The sequence below is a fragment of the Molothrus ater genome, chromosome 10 (genome assembly GCF_012460135.2).
Source record: "Molothrus ater isolate BHLD 08-10-18 breed brown headed cowbird chromosome 10, BPBGC_Mater_1.1, whole genome shotgun sequence".
In the NCBI taxonomy this organism is placed as follows: domain Eukaryota; kingdom Metazoa; phylum Chordata; class Aves; order Passeriformes; family Icteridae; genus Molothrus; species Molothrus ater.
Window position 1 is genome coordinate 23,558,118 of NC_050487.2, and position 7,942 is coordinate 23,566,059.

Below are 7,942 nucleotides of genomic sequence, written 5' to 3' on the forward strand. Positions count from 1 at the left end.
ATGTGGGATCATCAAGTTCCACTTCCATATATTTGTATGTAGGATATTCTGTGCATTTTTCCTGTAGGAAGTTGTTAAAAAATCAAGTGAGGTTGGAATGGATTCACTCATTAGTGCTGGAGGTGAATCTGCCACTTCTCTTGAGGCAGATTAGGCTAAAAAAAAAAAAAGTTGTTTACATTTGATTTGGCTCATTCTTGCATGCCCTTATTAAAAATACTTTCCTATGATCAGTTTCTGTTGCAGGCTGCCATCAAACCACACTTCCAAGCCTCCCTGTCTAGACAGAAAAGAACAAAAAAAATATAAAATATGTGGGGTGTGGCATTGATCAGGAGGAGATTTTTCTCTTTTTATTTTATTATCAGCACCAAGCAAGGACCTGTGTGTGCTCTCATGCTCTTCAAGGTCACCTCACCTCACCTTGCTCTGCATGGATGGACATTGCTGGATTTGGACGAGCCACAAAATTCGGGATGCAAACAGAGGGTGCATCTGTGGATGGAGGTGCTGGGGTCAAACTCTGCCCCAAACACCCCCAAACCCCTGAGAATGGAGCACCCAAAACCTACAACAGCAGCATTTGGCAAACCTGAGTTACCCTACAAACTCACATTCAAAATATCAGCGGATTGTTGGAAACCCCAACGCTTTCCCCTCCTGTTCCTCCAGTCAGGAGTTGCCATTGCGTGCCCAGAGCTGGGATGGGGGAGAGAGAATCCAACGCTCTTTTCTGCTTTATCCATTTGCTTCTCTTTCCCCGTTTAGCTGCTCCCCCACTTGTGATTCACAACGTTCCAGCCACTTGGGAGTCAAAGGGAGCCGAAAACCGAGGCACAAAAAAAAAAATACAACCCAACTTGCACAATCAAATGCTTCGAGTGGGTCTTGATCATCAGATCACATTGAACTTCAGACTATTCATATGCAGAAAAGATTGCAAAATCCCAGCTTCAGATGGCTTTGCTTCATTAATGGCATGAGCAGCCACAATTATCAGGCTGTTGTTTCCAACAACGAGCTTAGAAATACGGGGAACCGGCCACAATATCTTGATTTATTGGGTTGGATCTTTGAAATGTCATCTCTGAGGCAACCTTTTTTCCAGGCAGCTCAAAAAATCTGTTCTCAAGTTTTTGGGGGAGAAAAATAAAAGTCACACCAAAAAAAATCGAGCTATTTTTGTACTGACATGAATGACAAATACATATCCAGAAAAATTCAGCAAGTGGGTTATTTTTGTATTTCCTTAATTCAATAAGGCTGAATAAGGTGAATAGGAATAAAGTGAGCCAAGAGATTATTTGTTAGAATTGATATCTCTGTGTGAATGGGACTTCCAAGTCCTAGAAAGTCCAATTTCAGGTTGACAGTGCTGTAATAATGTAAAATTCCTTCTGGGATGTTTGTTTTGAACCATTCTCTGTCCTGGAATACAACAGGCAGCCACTTTTCCTGTCAAAGGTGCAAATTAAATCCAGAGATATCCATCCACAATGCATCATTTTCATGATGAGTTTACTCAGAAAAGTTCCTGAAAATAAATCTGCTCAGACATTTTTGTGCTGAATATTCCTTCTGTGCCACCCAAAATCACAGAATCACAGAATCAATCAGGTTGGAAAAACCCTCTGAGGTCATCAAGTTTAACCCTGGACCTCAGTTTTTAATATCAGAAGCTGAAAACCCTTAAAACAACCCCAAAACTCCAAGCCAGGGGCCTCCTGCAGTGGGGATCTCTGGCTCTGCAGAGTTTCTTTGGCAGCTCCAGGAATTCTTTGATTTCCTGTCAATTCCATTGCTTACAGGGTGTTTTCGGTGTCGAGGATTTGCATACATCTCCATATATAAATAAACCCCTTATATAAAGAAACGAGGTTGGCAGGAGGGTATCAGCTGTTCTGGTCCGCCCAAAATGGTTGCTCATTTTTTTCATGGATTTATAAAAAAACCCTCAGCACTTCCATTTTTCCTGGAAAGTTGTGATTCCCACAAATCCCCGTGCAGGGAATCATCCTTCCTAATGGATCTATTTTGTGAGACCTTTCAGGTTCTTTACAAAGAGCACAGGAGAAATATTTTGTCCCAGCTCTGATTTTTCACGTATTTAATATTTCTGTTGGAAGGGGGAAAACTGATTTTTCCCATTTTTACTTTTCAAGTCTGCTTGTAAAAAAAAAGAAAGATGGTTTTAACTTATTAAATGGTTTAAAAATTAATTGCATCAAATACATAAAGTATCATAGGATGGATTTCCCTGTCCACACCACAAAAAGATCCTCAAAGAGATTTCTCTGTCCCCACCACCCAAAAAAGTTCCTCGAATATTCTGCTTTGCCTATGAATCAGAATCTCTACATTTTACAAATATTTTTTTGCACAGAAATAATTTTTTATCTTGTAATCAAAGCAATTTCAAGGTGGAAGTAAGAGGAAATCTCACCTTTACATTGTATTGTGAATCCATAAAAATCACTCTTCTTATCCTTTAATTTTCCACTGGCTGGAAAAAAAATGAAAGTTAAGAGGAAAGATTCTTGCACCTCAAAATCCTTAAAAAAATCTTTAAAAATACACCAGTAGACCAACAAACTAAAGAAATCAATGTGATTTGGTGTTCTAGAAATTATCAATTACAGGCAAAATTTAGTCAAGCAGAAACAAAAGCAAGCAGGAGGATATCATTGCCCAAATTTAATTGCTTAAATTCCTTAAATTTCTGGAGTGAAAGGAAGCTAATTAGATATTGATTTAAATAAATGCAGTCTCCTGGTGGCTAAGCACTGGTTATTAAGGGTTCTTGTATAAATTAAAGGCTACAAGGAAAAAAAACAAATATTTCTGTAGCCCTGGTTCTAAGAAAGGCTAAAATCAAAGCCTCATTCAGCCAGAAGTTGCGTTATTTGGAAACCTGCTCCTGTTATTGCACCGAGACCCTCATGGAATTCAGAGGGAAAGAACTGGCTAAAAACATGGAGCCAGGGGTTGTAAACATCCAGGCTGGAGTCTAATTATCAGTTACACAATTTCATAGCATCAAATCCACCAAATCTAAGAATTTACACTTCCCTGAAATGGTGGCAATGAAATCCAAGAGCGCTGAAAGAGTGAAGTGCAATTTCCTGGGGATGAGAGGAAAGATTCTGCATTTCTGATGGCTATAAATTGGGAATACCACTGGCAAAAGGGTCCAGCTCCCACCCATCCCTGGCACAGGGACCACGAGCATTCACTCATCCTCAGGGCTGAGGGGTGAAGCTGTTATTTAGAGCAATGAGGAAGGACTAGGAATGTTAATCTGAAATTCAGAGCAGCCTTTGGATTGACTTGCAGCAGTCATTAGCAGCGCTCTTCCCTGATTTAAGGCTCCCCACAGACCTTAGCCAATGTTTTGGTCCTTGCTGACACCACTCTGTGAACTACGACTCATTAAATTAGACAGGAGTTTGGGGGAGATTAATTATCTTGGGAGGTGTTTGATATTCCCCATCTGGAGCAGAGCTTCTGGATGGATCCATTCCATCCATGGAAAGGCCCTTCATTCCCTTCATTCCCAGGTTTAGCTGCTCCAGCAAGGACTCAGTGATGACCCTGGATTGCATCTTGTGCATGTCCCTGGAGGAGAGGGGGACGAACCATTCCACCCATGGAAAACCATTTCCAGAACACATCATTCCCAGATTTACCTGTTCCCACAAGGGTTAAATGGTGCTCCAGGGTTGCATCCCCTGCACCCCCAAATTTCCCTGAAGGACAGGGAAGGGCAGGATGGCCATGACATGGCATCTGTGGCAGCATCTTAGGGGCATTTGAACTCTGTTGTTTCCTCCCCCTATGTTAAAAGTGAATCTTCAAAATCCCATAAAAATGATCTAAAACTCCCTACAAATACCTGGGATCTACAGCCAGGAATTCCTTGTTGATATGATCCACGAGCACCACATTAACACGGTGAAATCAGAAAATATAAAATACAGATTGGTCCTTTTTATCTGTCATCTTCAAAAGAACAAATAAAAAATTTTAAAAAGAAGCCCACAAAGCCAATATCATTCTATGGTCTCGGCAATGTGTTAATTTTTAAACCTGATTATACTCACATTTCACGTTAGAAGAACAATTCGATTTTCTCCTGGTGGCTTTTTCCAGAATCAGACATTCCAGGGCCATCAGAAATATTGTGAACATTTCTCCTGTGCCGCAGATTGAGATTTTATTTCTTGGTGCCTTCATCTAACCCAATAACTCGTGCTGAAATTAGATCAGGCATTTTAGGAAGGGATTCAATCTTATTTTAAGGCTCCTCATATCTGATGCTGCATGAACCACATCCATTAATAATCTGTTCCAGTGCTTAATTACCCTTGTTAAGAATACAATTAAGAAATTGTCTGCTTTTTGTTTGACCTTTTTCTGTGTTCAATTTTCCTTCTAGTTCTATCAAAATTTTCTGCTCCTGTTTCTCCCAGATTCTCTCATAAATAGCCCGGCTCATACATAAATCTATTTAAAATACAAGCTCTCCTCTTCCTTGTCTAGAGTAAAAGTAGCTTATGTAGATTAAAAAAAAAAATAAAAAAGGAAGAACAGAAAGAAGAAACATAAAATAAATTATTTTTAAAAGTGGGTGATTTATCAAAAATAAAATGAGTGGCTCATCTTGCACCATGGCTATTTTTAGACAAAAAGTTCAGCATTTAAGGTTCAAATCCAAGATGTTTGCTGATGCTCAGAATTTATTGTGGCAGCTCAAGTGCTAAATCCATCATCCCTTGGATATGATGCTCTCCATGGAAATATGGGGAAGAATAAAGGGGTAAGAGCTGGGAAGGGCCTGGAACACCAGGAAGGGCTGGGGGAGCTGGGAAGGGTTTGGGGCACCAGGAGGGGCTGAGGGAGCTGGGAAAGGTTTGGGGCACCAGGAGGGACTGAGGGAGCTGGGAAGGGTTTGGGGCACCAGGAGGGACTGAGGGAGCTGGGAAGGGCCTGGAGCACCAGGAGGGACTGAGGGAGCTGGGAAGGGGCTCAGCCTGGAGAAAAGGGGGATCAGGGAGGGCCTTGTGGCTCTGCACAACTCCTGACAGGAGGGGACAGCCAGGGGGATTTGGGATCTTATCCCAGGGAACAGGGACAGGAGGAGAGGGAATGGCCTCAGGGTGGGCCAGGGCAGGCTCAGGGTGGACAGAGCAGGAAATTCCCCATGGAAAGGGTGAATAAACATTGGAACAGGCTGCCCAGGGAGGTTTGGAGTGCCCATCTCTGGAGGTGTCCCAGGAAGGGCTGGAGGTGGCACTCAGAGCTCTGGGCTGGGGACAAGGTGGGCATTGGGCACTTGATGACCTTGGAGGCCTTTTCCAACCTCATTGGAATTCCTCAGTGATTCTGGGATTCTCTGATCCCATAAGAGCCTGTGGGGCCACCCACAGCTCTCTGGGATCCCTCCAGCTGCCCTTCAAGCCAAGAGCAGAGCCCTGAGGAATTGCTGCCGATCCAGCTGAGGGCTGGGCAGGGCTCCTGCCAGAGCTGTGGCATTATTTGGGATTATTGACCCCTCCCACCCTCACATTCACACAACAGCCCCAAAGCCTTTCTGACAGCACACAGGTGACAGCCAGAGCACCCTTTTTTGGGTGTGTTTGTATCCCCCTGACTCCCACACAGAGTTTCCATGGGAAAACTGCAGAATGCCTCCATGTGGGAATTTTTAGTGCAGCTCCCAAACCTATCATCTCCCCAAAATGTCCCTTTATAGCCTTGTCAATCAGTGTATAATTAGCTGGATTTACATGCAGAACAGATGGGAATTTTGGAAATGTAGCTTTTACTAAATGCATGTGAGGAGTTAAAAAAAAAAAAAAAAAAAAAAAGAAGTACCATGACTTAGGGATTTAATATATTTGTATTCCTAAAGTGAGGCTGAGTTTAATTCAGTTCTATAAATATAGCCAGTGAAATGTGCAGCAAAAATGCCAAGAATTATTAATTACAAACAGCAACAACAAAGTTCTCTGGTATTCAGAGGAGAAAGTAAGAAAATACCACATTTCATTGCGAAAAATAAACATCAGGTCCATGCAGATGACTTCAGATGTCCTCTTTAAGGAGAATTTCCCATGTTTAGGGACATGAAATTCTGTCATTTTGGGCCAAGAATTTCCCTACCCCCTTCATGATGCCCCCACAATTCACCAGCACTCAACTATTTAATATTTCTGATTGACTGTATCAAATATATATATATATAAAACTTTAGTCTTATGCACCAAAATATCACATTTCATAGCTACTTACTCTTTCTTTTCCTGTGTTGTTCCTTAAATGTATTTTCTCCCTGTTGAAGTCCTGGGTCAGACTGAGTCTCTGGTAAATTGAGGAGATAAAAGAACACAGAAATGTGACTTTTTTTCCCTTCTCCCTGCACACTTCCCAGACACTACACTGCTTTTTGACAGCTCACTTTAGAACAGGAAGAGAAAATAGAATGCCAAATTCAAAAGGAATAAAATGAATAAAAATCCCCAGATGAAAATGAGACCAATATTCAACATTTTGGAAAAAAACCCATCCTTCTAGTCCCTGTAAAACTAAAATTACTCACCAACTTACCTGGAATTGCTAAAGTAGAGCAGACAGTTAAAACAGGAGCTGCTGGCAATGGGATTTTTGCTCTGCCACTGCTCACAAGGGTTGAGGCTCTCAGATAAGGAGCTGAAATTCAGGTTCCCAACCAAGTAAAAAAGTGTGGCATGAACTGGACCAAGAATTGTGCAGATTTTCTTGCCCTGTGCAGAAATTCTGCATCACAAAGCACTTTAAAACACATAAAATTGAGGTTTTCTTTTAGAACAGAGTCAATTTCTGGGCATTATATTTTGTATTTTACTATTTCAGTGGATACCCACCTCCCTCCCAACCAGCTACATTGGGAGCACCAAAATCAGGCCCTTTTTAGTCAGAATTACCATCATAAAAAGTGGTTGTAATATGATTAGTGTCAGAATTAGATTTATTATGTTCAAGAAGGAAATGAAGGGCAAAGAATCCAGGTTTGTTTGCCATGGGTATTGGAATAAACACAATAAGATGCCCAAAAATAATGCACTGAAGTGCTAGAACATTACACTGATGAGTGCTCAGTTTTTCCTCCTTGGGGCACAAACCATAAATTAATTATACCTTGGAAGGCAGCTTGGCTGCAGGGGCTGGGGAGATGAGGGGAAATAGATGGAAAAGACTTTCTTGGCTGTTGGGAATATCCAAGGATGACAGAGGGATTATTTTTACTTCCAATATAAACAAGTAGCCCAGAGTTACAACAAAAAAAAAACCCAAAAGATAATTAAGAAAAATTATCAGGAAAACTGGACCTCCTGGCTTATCACATCTAATGATTTGTTCTTCTGGGCATATTTCTCAGGTTTTTTCCCTCAGAAAGGCATCAAGCTCCATCAGGCTAATTGTGAAAAATAGTCTCAGATTTTAACAGGTTTAGGTAATTCCTAAAGATAGAGAGCAGGACATATTTCCTTCCAAGCAATATCTTGTTGTTGAAATAAATTGGATCAGATCTATAGAATATAACCACGAACTTATCTGGGGAGTTGAACACAAGGGAATGTGAAGGACACAGGAACTTTTCAAGTCAATAACGCTGCCAAAGCCTGCGTATCACAAAACTTCAGGTACTGCCACGACAGGCAGAATGGAGAGATAATATTCAACAAATAGAGGGAGAGAAAAAGGATCTGTCAATTGGAAACAACCAAACATGCAACGTTAAACTCTTGAGTCTATTTCCAGAAATGACAGAAATTTCTGCTTCAAGCCTAAACTTTTGGTTTATCGCTTTAGACAGGAGCTGAAGTTTTATCTCAGGGAATCACGGAATCCCAGAACGGTTTGGGTGGAAGGGATCTTAAATCCCATCCCAGCCCTGCCATGG

At 41.3% G+C, this 7,942-nt stretch overlaps 1 long non-coding RNA gene across 1 annotated transcript; it reads right to left on the minus strand.

Moving 5' to 3' along the window:
* Positions 1-2,442: 2,442 nt before the first annotated feature.
* On the minus strand, positions 2,443-6,719 carry LOC118690273 (uncharacterized). Its single transcript, XR_004980754.1, has 4 exons — positions 6,607-6,719; positions 6,292-6,360; positions 4,101-4,251; positions 2,443-2,503 (listed from the first exon to the last, which is right to left on the minus strand). It is a non-coding gene; the product is annotated as an uncharacterized LOC118690273 (long non-coding RNA).
* Positions 6,720-7,942: the final 1,223 nt, after the last annotated feature.